Source organism: Epinephelus fuscoguttatus, linkage group LG1 (assembly GCF_011397635.1).
Source record: "Epinephelus fuscoguttatus linkage group LG1, E.fuscoguttatus.final_Chr_v1".
In the NCBI taxonomy this organism is placed as follows: domain Eukaryota; kingdom Metazoa; phylum Chordata; class Actinopteri; order Perciformes; family Serranidae; genus Epinephelus; species Epinephelus fuscoguttatus.
The window spans coordinates 17,885,431-17,898,689 of NC_064752.1; the positions used below are offsets into that span (position 1 = coordinate 17,885,431).

Consider the following 13,259-nt stretch of genomic DNA (forward strand, 5'->3'; position numbering starts at 1 on the left):
GTGATGAGCTAGCTATGGGGATACACACATGCACTAACATGCACACATGGTCGCACCAGTTTACCACAACAAACCAAAGAGATGCTTAAAATACAACTCACACAGGGGTAGTGTGACTTCATTCTCTGCTCAGGACACCATTACTCCACTACATGTTCACTATATAGCCTGTTTAATTTGCTGCTGTTAATGTTTTCAATATCCTAACTTTCAATAAAGCAGGAAGCATCAACATATATTGTGTTATATACTTTTAAAGTACAAAAACATTATCCTGAATAGGCTACCATCAACCACATACTCTCACCATTCAAAGTTTAAAAAAAAAAAAAAAAGCCTGGTTTTTAACAACTAACAGAGCCTCCACCTCATCACCAAGGAAAACAACTTAACCAAAACAGAGAGCAGACCAACAGCAATAGATCTGAAAATGAACTTAGGGGAATAATATTAAAATAAACCCCAGAGTAAACAGAAAAAAATGGTGAGACACACAGGGAGTAGAAAAAGTGGTGAAGTGAAAAAGATAACAAAAATTTGAGGAACTGACTCGAAGCTCGGGGCAAAGAAGGGACAAGCTAACAGCTCCCTCAGCACCCATGCAACTGATGATCACTTCCCCTCCTCCTCCTCCTCCTCCTCCTCCTGTACCATATGGATCTAATCGGCCAAGAGCTGGCCAGCTGGGACCTCCAACAGTCACCTGTGAGGGAGGGGGGGGGTGCAGGAGGGACTGCTGGAGCCTCCTCTGCTAAGCCAAAGCAGCCCCTCCTCCACACACTCACACACACACACACACATTTCTGCCTTCCCTCCAAGGAGTGGAGGAGGACATGGAGGGGAGGGGTGGGGAGGCACGAGGCGGCTGAATGCAAGCGAGTGGACTTAAATGCTGGGGAGACAAAGGCTGCACCTGGTCCCCGTCCATCCACGCACACCACCACAATACAGCACACATCTGTTCCTCTATCCTGCACTCCCTCCTGACCTCCACCCACACAAACACAAACACATACACACACACTGCAAAGACAAGGGCTCATGCACCAACACTCACACAACCCTATCCACTTATAAAACAGATAATTCGACAGCGCATGGTCTCTCTCAGTGTCAGGTTGTCGTTATAGCCTCATAGTTAAGCGGCAGGTTCAAGGACTTAAGTATTTTAGAGGCTTTTCGGTGCGTGCGTGGTGTCAAATGTCTGGAAATCAGGAGACACGTGTCCTCGCTGCTTTTTTCAATCAACTTAATTTATACTATTGCTCTCCTGGGACCAGCACCGCCTCAACTGTTGCCATGACACTGTTGCGGTCACCAGATACTTACAATATACTGGTTTACATTATGACAAGCAATGTTTATATACAGGTCATTTTTTAACATATCCATGCCTGCATTATTTTCAAATTTAATTCTGTTTTAAATCCCTACTTAAGACAAATTTTGGCTGCTGCAGTAACACTTTTAATGACCACGAAAGTGCATTAAACAAGCACTGACTTTAATAGAAAATGAGGCTGTAAATAAGAGGCACCATAGGTGGAGAAGGAGGGATGCACGTAGGGCAAGAAGGATGGGAGGGAGGGAATAACAAGGATAGAAAATACTGTTTTCATTTGGTTTCATCAGAAAGACAAGCCTGGTTGTCAGACTCGGAGCCAGGCTGTTTTTCTTGGCTCTCATTACCACCTTCCAGCCCCGTAGACTACATATTTGGACAAAACCCAATATCAACACTCTGCTCCTCACTCTGCTATGGGAGGGGAGAGACGGGGAGGTGGCAAGGTTGACAGCGAAGGGGGAGAGCGAGAGAAAGATGTATACATAGAAAGGGAGAGGAAGGAGAGACAACTCTGGAGGATGAGAGATCAGGGCAAAAAAAGAAATGTATAGGTGAAGGAGGGGACAGTGCGACTTTCATGCACACACATGTGAAGAGGCACGCAGATGTGTTCCTGATGGGAACTCGTCACATTTTAATGTGACAGTGAGAGAAGCCCTCGCATGACTTTGTCACTCAGTGAGATAATTACAATAACACCACTGTAATCCAGAATGCCACATAGTGAAAAAAGGGATGCAGGGATGGAAATGTACTTAGTGGCAGAGCGAGAGAGAAAACGAAAAGAGGGGGACGAAGGCAAGGCAGACAGACGTCGTCCATAAAACCTAAGAATGAGCAGTAAAAGAGGCGCAGTGACGTGATGCTGGAAGCAGAGGAGGGAGAGGAGGTTTGGCAAAGGCCGGACAGCGAGAGCGGACAGCGTCCACGTGTACATGAGGTCAGACTGCAGGGAGAATGTACTGGATGGGAAGTTACTGGCTTTAAGGGCCACTTACCACTGACTCTGAGAGGGAGCAAGATTGCATCCCAGATGTCTTCCTTTTTGGAAGTGTCTTTATAAATCTATTTGTTTTATTAAACAGCGGAAGTGTTTTTAAAACTCAATGATGAGTCTCTCTGCAATGTCATCTGCCATTTTGAATGCTATGCCCTGTAAAGTCAGACAGATTTTGATTGGCTTTTACTGTTTCTATCGTTCACAAAACCATTCTCAAGCGATCCCACCGATATCGCTCTACCCTGTTGTTGGTGTTATAGTTTTGGTGTGTACTCCAACATGCGCTCGACTTTGAAGAACAATTTTACATAGCTATTAGTATCATTCTTTGTGTGGATGCCAGACACCACAGTTGAAGAAAATGCATCTTAGCCCGTTTCACTGCTGCTGCGATTTCAGAGTCATAAACTTCTTCAAAGCCTATCACCGTATCAGCAAGGGCAACTGAAAATTATCTGCGTCTTCGATGAAGAACTGTAATCTTAACATAAACCTACAGGAGTGGTTCCGAAGTGGCCACAGGGTCCAGATTTCTCCTCAGTCATTAGTTCAAGGTCCACACATTTAAATATATTCAGCGTCATACTAGTTTGCTGTCTCTGTTAAGTAGATGTCCCTTATTCACTCATTCTACAGCAGGAAAAGGCACTTCAAAATAAAAGCCATGTGCCCGAAATTCACTGTACCTCAAAATAAAGTGTGTTTTTTACAAACCTGACATGTTCCCCAAGATACTTCATTCAGAATGGACTTGATACCCACTTTTAAACCGTGACCAACCAGTTGAGAACATTAGTGTTGTAACATTATCAAAGACTCCTATAGCGCTTTGTTGAAATGAAAGCACCTTCCAGCTCTCAACTCTATCATGGTTATTACTACTTCTAGATCCTTGCTGTCCTAGAATAAAATTTTAAGCAGGCAAGAAGGCCAGTGTGTAGAGTAAATGTAGAAAATATAGTTGTATGTATTTGACAGAAGCCCTGCATTTCAAGGTGCCAATGTCAGGCCATTATTCCGCCTCGCCGCTCTGTATAAAAGATATGATCCTGAAATGGGAGGACAGCGCTGTTTGGCCTCTAAGCCAGCAGCAGTGGTAGTAACAGCGTCAAACTGATGTTTGTGTGAAAGGGACAACTGGCGGGATGGGACAAGAGTGGCGTTTTGATGACATGTTACGTGTGCGGCCCACTGCTGGGAGATTTGAAAAGCAGGTAGTAGCAGTTAACAGCTAGCTCAAAGAAAATTAGTTCCGGGAGCTCCTTATCCTCCAAGCAGAGGGCGAGATCAGCTGCCATGTAACAGGGACAGTAAATGATTTCTTACTCACAGGTTGTGTCACTGTTTTTGCTTAGAAAATGCATGTTATATATCCCGCCTCTTTTGCTTCCGGGCAGCATTATCCCTTCCTTGTTTGGTTGTGTATAATAAAGCAAATCTGCTGTAATGAAGGGTCTTTGTCGTGGTCCTATTGTGGGATAACAAAGGTTATGGACTCACACACTTAACTGTTGCTGCATTCAGCCTTTGCCACAGGCTCCACCGTCACTGGGTCCTATGGATGTGTGTTATTCACAGTGGCACAAACTTAAAACACAGATGCAAGCCTGTGTCACACACAGCTGAGCCACAAGGGATAGAGCTGGAGGTGCATGTTCGTCATTGTGTGTGTGTGTGTGTGTGTGTGTGTGTGTGTGTGTGTGTGTGTGTGTGTGTGTGTTGGCCCCATTAACCAGGTGTTGGGGTTGTCATCAGCTTAGTGGAGAGAGGGCAGCTATCCCTGAAGCAACACACAAACACACCTGTGAAATAGCCAGCCTGAGGCACGTGTACACCCCCCCACACACACATAAATAACAGCTATGACATAACAGACAATTCAAATCTGTCAATCATGACCTCCAAACACAAAAGCCGTGACTCACACACACATGCAGACTCTCACACCAGCTCGCCTTCTCTGAGGGCCAGTAGATTATCTGCCTATCTGGTTACAACCCTTCTCACCTCTCCGTAACTAATTGGTTAGCCTGCCCATCAATCATCGAGAGCCTGGCAAGTCTTTAAACTCAAGACAGCAAACATTCAGGAAGAATGACAGCTTTAAAATGAAGCTGTTCTTTTTTCACTGTTTATTCTCATGGTGAAACAAAATTATTGATGTCAGAACAGACTTATAGAGCTCCCCTGACACACAGCGAAGATGTATATCATCATGTGTGTCTGGAGGTCAAAGATTGCGTGGCTCCTATACATCATAAACCAGGACAATCAACTTTACCTGCAGCTAGGCAAAATACTGTTTTTCCTCGGTGCTGTACTTCGGTAGAGGTACATACGCAGATGCACGCTCGGAACTACTAAGTTACGGTAGTCCATAAAACAAAATACGAGCTCTAGACATGAGAAAACAAAGCATGCATTAAGAACGGCCTGTTTCAGACCAGGTGTCAGAGGCCTCCACAGCCATACGGCCTGGGCTCGGGTCCAACCAGATGTTGCTATCACCACGGGCCATGCTTAAGACATTTACACGGTCTCTTTTGACCCAGACTGAGAGCGATGACTCAGTGAGCTTTGTGTTTAGGATCATATCAAGACCTTTAATTTTACATTTTTGGCATTTCACTGATGTTAATCCAGAGAGGACATGTGGGGTGAAGGTCAGAGCTTCTTGACGGGAAACATGACGGTTAATGGATGTACACAAGTTAGGGCTGATAGGATATGCTTATCTCCAGATTTGATCACGATACTTGGGTGGTGATTCTACAAGTGTTGCAACTCGATGTTAAGATTTATTGCCATTTTTGCTTGCTTTTATGACACTTGACCATGGGAAAATGTTGAACCATTCCCATCATGAGTATATCATGAGTCATATTTCCAAAAACAATGCACATCACACGCCAGTCATTTTTTTGAGTCTGTGGTCAACACAAGCTGAGGGGACTTTTTGTTTTCCAACATACCTCACTTGTAAGTTTTGAAGCCTTTATGTGTCCTTAAAAAGGCAGTTGCTAACAAGCGGCTGAATAAGTCTGCAGTACCACATCACAGCGAACACAACTTCACAACATCACTGAACAAAACTTGCAAGTACCATAATCTTTCGTTTGCTGCAGAGGTTATTTTCTGGAATAATCCCAAATCCAATGGAAATATTTGTTTTTTGACAAAGAAACCAGGGTGGCACTAACTTCTGCGTAGGCCAACAAAAAAATATATATATCAATGTTAAGCACGTTAAGTAAAATGGATTGTTTGTTCTGATAATACTATCACAACTGCAATGCTAACTGACCCTAGCATATTAATGGTAATTCCCATTATATCGGCATAAAGCTAACAGACTAAGTGCTAGTTTTATATAAAATCTGTTCAGGAATTGTTAAAAATAAGAGTCATGACACTCAAGTGAACTGATTTTTTCCCCCAACTGCAACACAAGTTGTTTCGAAAAATCAGTGTCAAGTTGCAAAAAAAAAAAAAACCCCAGCATTTTGTCGTACGCAACTTCATACCGTAAAACTTCAATTAGTAGCCCGGGATGTCTGAATGAATTAGCGTCTTCCCTGGTACTCATGGTTTCAGTAAAATTAACTGAACGCTTGAGTTGTGGAGAATTTCACTGAGCCAACTATGTGTAGCCAAAGTTAAAACATTTATGTTTGTAAATACGATCTAAACAGCTAACTAACGTTAGTTCAAGTGGGTAGCCAACAACATGTTTTATACATCCGAAGAACTTCTATAAAAATGAACTGCTTGGCAACCAGACCAGGCCTCTATTCGAGACAGGCCTTTGTTTGTCAAAATGTGTAGCCACACCATTCTAGTAAAAGGGACTGGGTGCTTAACTGGGACTAAGCTTTTATCTGAAGTTTTACAGTCTCTTACACGTTAGATTAAAGAGAACAATGTTCATATTTCTTTGGTCAGGCTTTGAAAAAACATGTCGTCAGTCCAACATATTGTGAAGCACACTATAAACCAGTCACATCACTGAGAACATGAGCACAGCTTAAGAAAAACTTAAAACAATTCTACTTACTGTATTGTAGTAAAACAAAGACAGTATCCCTTCCCCATGCATGCATGGACTATGCAGATGACTAATCTGTCACCCTCAGGTGTTGGGGATGCAGTGAATCAAAGCTGAGCAGTATGGTCCATAGAGTCCATAAACAGAGCTGTGTGTAAGCTTAGCCCAGCTGTATAAAAGACCAGAGCTCAACAACCGCTGAGAGAGACAGATAAGTAAAACAAAGAGGCCAGCTGTGCTCAAAACAATGAGGAGAATGAGACAGAGATAGCTGGGGAGGATGAGTGTGTGTTTGTGAACGAGTGGGCCGAGGCGTGTTTTGATGAGCGTTATTGTGTGTGTGCGTGTTGTATGGGTTTGAGCACACGTGTTTAAGAACGCAGTGTCTTTTTTAGTATATGTACATATACAATTCATCCTCATGGTGAAGAAGGATTAAACCATTGTTTTAACATAAAACTGTCGACTACAAAGTTTCAACGTCTGAGTTTTTGTTTCTTTTGTTTGTGAAAATACTCACATTTTCGTGCACACTTTCTCAGAAGAAGAAAGAGGGAAAATAATGACTATGACAGACAATTCATGGAGAGAGGCTGCACCACCCATTTCTTTTCCACCCACACACCTAACAACACAGGCACATACAATTTTCTTTTGCTCTTGCACGTCCTCTCGAGTATCAACTCCTGCCTTTTGGGTTTTGCGTTGGAAAAATAACACTGTATTTCCAGGAAAGTTACACATGTTTAAACGCATCCTGTTTTTCACAGAGGCTCACAAAACCTCAGTGTTCCTCCTGCGTATCTGTGCCTCCTTGGTTAAATATTGGAAAGTTTGGCCTGAAGGCATCCTTACCTAATACGTGTGATATTAGGAGGCAAATGAGTCTGTGTAATGTCAAAGAGTAGCTAGTGTTGCTCAACACCTTCAGAACCTTTGACAAGACTGTACAGACTCTAAGCTACATCTCACCACTCTAACCAACCCCAAAGTGTTTTAAAGCATTGGTTCCCAACTGCCAGCTTTGTAAAAAACGCACTGTAAGTGGCTAACGGACAGCTACTTGATAGAGACGGCAAACTAGCTTGACGACATCGCCAAACTCAAGTATGACAGTGAATGTATCAAACTGTGGAGATCTTGAACAAATGATTTAAGAGAAATCTGGACCCAGTGGGTGAACCTTTTGGGAACCACTGATTTAAAGCCAATAAGCTCGGGCCGACTCAGTATATGCTACCAATAATTCAACAAGGTGTCCAGTGAAGAAAGTTGAACTAACTACCAAGATAAAGACGGATGTTTTTCTCTGGAATTGGCGGACTAAACAAGAGCTAAAAGGCTACCAGATACTGAACTTGTACAATTGGTAGCAACAAGAGTAATTCCAACGGGGCACTCATATTGATCTATATCTGTTAGTCGAGGGGCCTGACAAGCTGACAGTCAACCAAGGGTACATTTCGGGCAATCAGTGAGTGTCTGTCACCCTACTTTTGCTGGTGTTACCCACACTGTTGGTATTCGTCCGCCCTTGTCGGTTTTTCTCCAGCCTTATTGGTAAGTTTAATCAATGTCAGAGCCGGTGGAGCCCAACCATGAGTGAAATTACTCTGACAAACAAAAGTGAGGAATTGTACGACTAAATTCAAGAAGGTGTGAGATCGAAACTACTTGATATATTGGATAAGATTGTTTTTTAGCTACTGACTTCTAGCACATGGTAGATATCCTTTGTTTCTCACAACAAAGAACAAATACAGACCGCCACGGCCTGCTGGTATGGAGTTATTTTGAAGAATGCACATGCTAGTTGACTGCCGGCTGCCGTCTTTGTGGTGAATTTAAGTGCAACTTTTTGACTAAAACACAGGCAATGTGAGGCGATGCAACTGACGATCTGCATCGTCACTAGTTCTTTGATGTTGGTTTAGTGTGTCTGGGCCTTAACATGTTAGCAGCTGTGATTTTGTGAGATTGTTTTACACTTATTGTGTTCAAAAAATGGTTCACACAGCTTTCAGCGCTCCATTTAAACTTTATTTTTCCCATAGATTTTGAAAATATGGAACCCCCTCAGTACTATTTTACCACTATCAGTTTTATGTGATGTATTATTCTTGTATTTACACAGGCAATTAATTTCAATTCAGAACTTCAGACCTTAAATAGATTTGTCTGGGGAATTCAATTGAGGTCATTATAGAGCCTTTTAAGCATGTGCCGATACCCTTCCCTCCCAGACCACACCAGTCCAGTAAAAAGAGTTCTTGTTTTGGGTCACTGAACGGGTCTCTCAGGCCAGCAAGGGGTCAACAGACCTCTAACTCATGCACTTAGCACAAGGAGAGGGGCTCCCATACAATGTCACTGAGGTCACAATAGGAGAGATGAGGGGGTGGCGAAGCACAGGTGGCTGGATGCTCGCTGACACAGATACGCGTCTGCAAACCCACAGCGCTTTGCACTGTCAGGAGACGTTTCTCGGTGATGAAACCATCTTTCAATTCACCACTTGGAGTGACTGAGCTGTTTCTGTTGAGTAAATGATCTAACCCTTTCATGTCCGCACATAAACACACAAGCAGGCGCACGCATTCAAACACACAACCTCTCATTGAACCCCTGGGGCCAGATATCACAGTCCTCGCCACTGGAACTAATAGAGCACTTCCTGCATCAAACTCTTGAAGCAGCTGCTCTATTCTGTGTGTGTGCATGTGTGTGTGTTGAAAAAATTCTTCAGATAATAGCACGTTGAGCAAGTGTCACGGTGGTCTGTTTCCCCGTTTATTACTACACTTTCAGTAGATAAGCTCACAGCTGGAAAGGAAGGTCAGAGACGAGGGCAGAGAGTTACAGAAAGCAACCTTGTACTTGAGCAGACACTGTGTCTACAAGACACCTGGTACACACATGCACACACACACACACACACACACACACACACTCTCGCTTCTTTGGACTCGGCCTTATCAAGCATACGATCAAAAACTTCAACAGCCACATAAGTCCTTGACAAACAGTAACTGCCTGTCAGAAATGAATGAAAGCGAAATGAAATTTCTGAATAAAAATGAAAGTCACATCCTTGATCTCTGCACAAACACACATGCGCAGAACACTGCCTGCTGTCAGGAGGGTGACAGTGTCCAGCAGACCAGACAGGGGTCTCTGCTCTGAGACTGTGCAGCCGACAGTTAGTCGCTCCTATCTCCCTGATGGACTGGTCTGGCCGGGCGTAACACAAGCCAGGTCTCTCTGCCTTTTCTCTGTCTGCTGCTCTCCTCACACACCTCCCTCCCTCCCTCCTTCCCAACACACTTTCCCCTGCAAGGTACTGCAGATGGGTAACACTGTTCCAAAAACTGTAACTCGAGTTACTCCTACATAATATCCGTAGTACAACGATGTGACATTTGCACTCTGCTGGGATCTGTGTTCCCACTGATGTCGGTGTTGTGTAACATGTAGGCACAGCGTGAAAGACAGACAGCAGTTTCCCTCTTCTTCCCATATGTCTGGGATACTGTACAGCAGATGCACACGTCTTCTTTACCTATTTTCTTCTGCTCTGCTTGCCATGTGGAAAAACTGATTACTATCTGAGTAAATGACAGCTGAGCGAGATAAGCCACTTTCACACACGGAGCCAATCACGCTGCCGTGTTTACGTATCCGGCTGAAGTAGCAGTTCTTCGATGTTTGCACATAAGTATTGCTTATAGAGGAAGGGATCTGTTCCCACATAGCATAATCACTCCAGGTGGATTTGACTTTTCTTCTGCTTGCCACAAGTGCAAGCAAATGGAGGGGGATTAGGGGTGAGTTGACAATGAAGAAATGACAGAAGGCTCCATGTTTTGGCTGCTAAACCTGGGGATGAAGCTGTTTTGGTGGGAAAAGTTTGCTGGGAAAAAACCCCTCAGATGTCAGATAGCCACAGCCTCCTTTTTTAAAAAAATCTGCTGCTGCTACAGATGATGCCAAACGCTGAAAGTTGCCAGAGCGTTTTATGGGTTGATTTATGTGCTATATATGGAGTCAGAGAAACAGAAAAAAGCAAAGGGAACATTTGGACTACTTCTAGTTAAATTATCCCCCAAACTGACCCCGTTAAAACTTCAACAACAAGACAACAAAAGTCTCCTCAGCAATCAGTATTTCGTCCATATGGCAGCAGAAGTTTTTGTGCGCTGAAAGGATGCGCACAGGCAAATTCATCCCTCCTACCTCAGAAGATAAGGATGAAGAGATAAGAGGAGAGGATGAGGCACCATCTGTACAGCACTACAGAGCAGCTCTGGGAATTAGGATGTAACAGACACACACACACATAAACGCACCATTTGCAAAAGCAAAACACTCGCTCACAGTTAAAGATAAATGAATATATTCACTAAAAATACAGCCAGTTAAATGCAACACAAATCCTGCTCCTCTCTCCTACCTCCACTCTAGTAGAGTCCACTCTTCAGTCCTTTGAGAAAGTCAGCTGCGGCGGCTGGGTTTCGCTTTCTTATCCTTTCCTTTTTGTCTCTTTCTGTGACTCCACGCCTTCATATGTCAGGCATGTGTTTGCATTCCCACATATGTGAGCTCCAGTGTGGCGAAGGCCAGAGCCAGAGACACAGATGGCACCCAGATGGAGACAGATAACCGAGTAGACCAGCGCAACGCTGCACTACACACACACACACTCTCTCTGACTTTCTTTCTGTGTCTTTGTCGTTTCTCTTTCTCTCCCGCGAAGCTCTCTCTGACTCACTGTCTCCGTCCCTCAGCTTGTCTCTGCAGGTGTATTTATTTTCTCCAACTCTCTATCTCTGTGTTTCTATCAGTGAATGTGGGTCCTCTCTCGTGCTTGCTCTCTCAAGCTCTGAGCCTCCCACCCTCTCTGTCTCTCTCTTTCGGCTCTGGCTCCTCCCCTGTTTTCCCACACACTGTCCTCTCCTCTGTTTTCATGGGCCGGGTGCTCTGGCGACGTCACAGCCCCCACCCCTCCTCCTCCTCCTCCCCACCCATTCACCCGTGGATCCTGGCCAATCATCCACTGCTGACTGGCTCTATTCAACCTGCATTCACCGGCAATGGCCCCTGCAATTAACATAACTAATTGCTTTGGCACCTAAAGGCTAAACAAGGGGCCGTGCCAAGAGAGACAAAAGTGTGTGTGCGTGCATCTGCATGTGTGTGATTGAGGGAGGGGGTCCTTTGCAACCCCACTCCCTCCCCTCCAAGAGAAGAGGGGATCTCCCTTTAAAATGTTTTTATACCCCCCCCCCACTCCTTCCCGGCTCTTTCATTGATGCCCTCTTTTGTCTCAGCTCCTTAATGTGGCGCTCAACGCTGCCTCGCCAGCCAACCCATTGGGGGACACTTGAGGATCATGAATGAGTTATTCTTCTCTCCTCTTCTGCGCTCTCATCCCCTGCGCTCCATCTTCACTGAGTTAAACTTAAATCACTGTCTGATTTATGCCCAGCCTCGTGCACAAGTGCTGCTGTCGACACAATGCAGGTTAAGATAATAGGGCCTGGCTGAGATCGGGCAGCCTGCGCGCTTCATTCACTCCTCCTGCCTTTTATTCCCTGCACCAGTTTACTTCTAGAAGAGCACAGAGGATGGTGCTCGGTTCATTGTGAGCCTGGTGTAAATAAGGCATTAATCTGTTTTTAATTAGATGACCGACAATTGAGAGAACATGATCAACGTGTGAGAATCCACAGGCACTTGGCTGCGCAAACAAACAAGCAAATGCTGTCAGATAAATACAAACAGTTCATTAGGAGAAGGTGTCGCCTCCTCTCTTTGCCCTTATGCACAACACACTTAAACAGCACTGAATAACTGAAAGTCAAATCCTTTTTTTGTTCTGCCCTGAAGAACACAGGTAAAATCCACACTGATGTCACATCTCATGGTTTCTAAATAAGCACAGAAAGGCTTATTGTGTGTTACTGCATTTCCACTGGTTGTCAAAAACTAGATATGGACTGAATAATCACCCATAATAACCTCTATCTCCCCTCCTCTCTCCTTGCAGGCCTGTTTTATTCAGGGTGCATCTGGTCAGCCAGCAGGCTCAGAGGCAGGGCCAGGTGGCTGCGAGAGAGGGAGGGAGGGAGGGGGTGGAAAGATGGAGAAACGAGGAAGGCCTTGCATACTGTAACCCACATGCTATTGTAGCAAATAGTAGGTGGTGAGCTGCAACCGACACCGCTGATGGATAAAGGCTACCAGCAGATTTAGATTAAAATCCAGGTGCAGTGGCAGGCAGGTGGCACATCACAGAGCATGCTCACTGGAGTCATGAGCTATCACATGTCTGATTTTACCTCATGTCTACACAAAGCTATATGGGAGCTTACAGGGAGTATGAGGTTTCTGCACAGTAGTGGCAAACTTGTTTAGTATATTAATAAGACAAGCCATATAATTTCAACAGCCCACAGAATCAATTCACCAACAGGTTTTCTGTTAAGAACTGCGTTCTTGTTTAATTTTGTACCACCAGCTGTCACATGCCTTACTAGTAAAGCATCTTATTTTAAAACAGAACAAAGGCTGAGACTGCAACTAACAATTTATTTTCATTGTCAGTTCATGAAAACTAACTGTTCTCTATTTGTTAGATTACATTACATCAAACTGACCTCAGAGAACTAGCGGTAACAAAAGCCCGATGCTGCATTGCCTCACATTGCTGTGTCTCGGCCAAAAAGTTGCACATAAACACACCAAAAACACTTCAACCGACGGTCAACTAACACATATGTTCTGCGCCTGCGTGGGAGAAAATGACTCTCCACATCAGCAGACGGCGGTGTCTGTAATCATCATACACCAGACGACCATCTTGATGCTAG

At 44.3% G+C, this 13,259-nt stretch overlaps 1 protein-coding gene across 3 annotated transcripts in view; it reads right to left on the minus strand.

The window, feature by feature from the left end:
* cbfa2t2 (CBFA2/RUNX1 partner transcriptional co-repressor 2) overlaps positions 1–13,259 on the minus strand; it is a 51,748-nt gene that overhangs the window by 15,506 nt on the left and 22,983 nt on the right. Inside the window, exon 1 of one of the 3 annotated variants that reach the window (XM_049586801.1) lies at positions 10,841–11,270. The exons of the other annotated variants lie outside the window; for them this stretch is intronic. The gene's annotated coding sequence lies outside the window, so the exon portion shown is untranslated. Of the gene's footprint in view, positions 1–10,840; positions 11,271–13,259 lie in introns of those variants that run through there. 3 annotated transcript variants of the gene reach the window in all.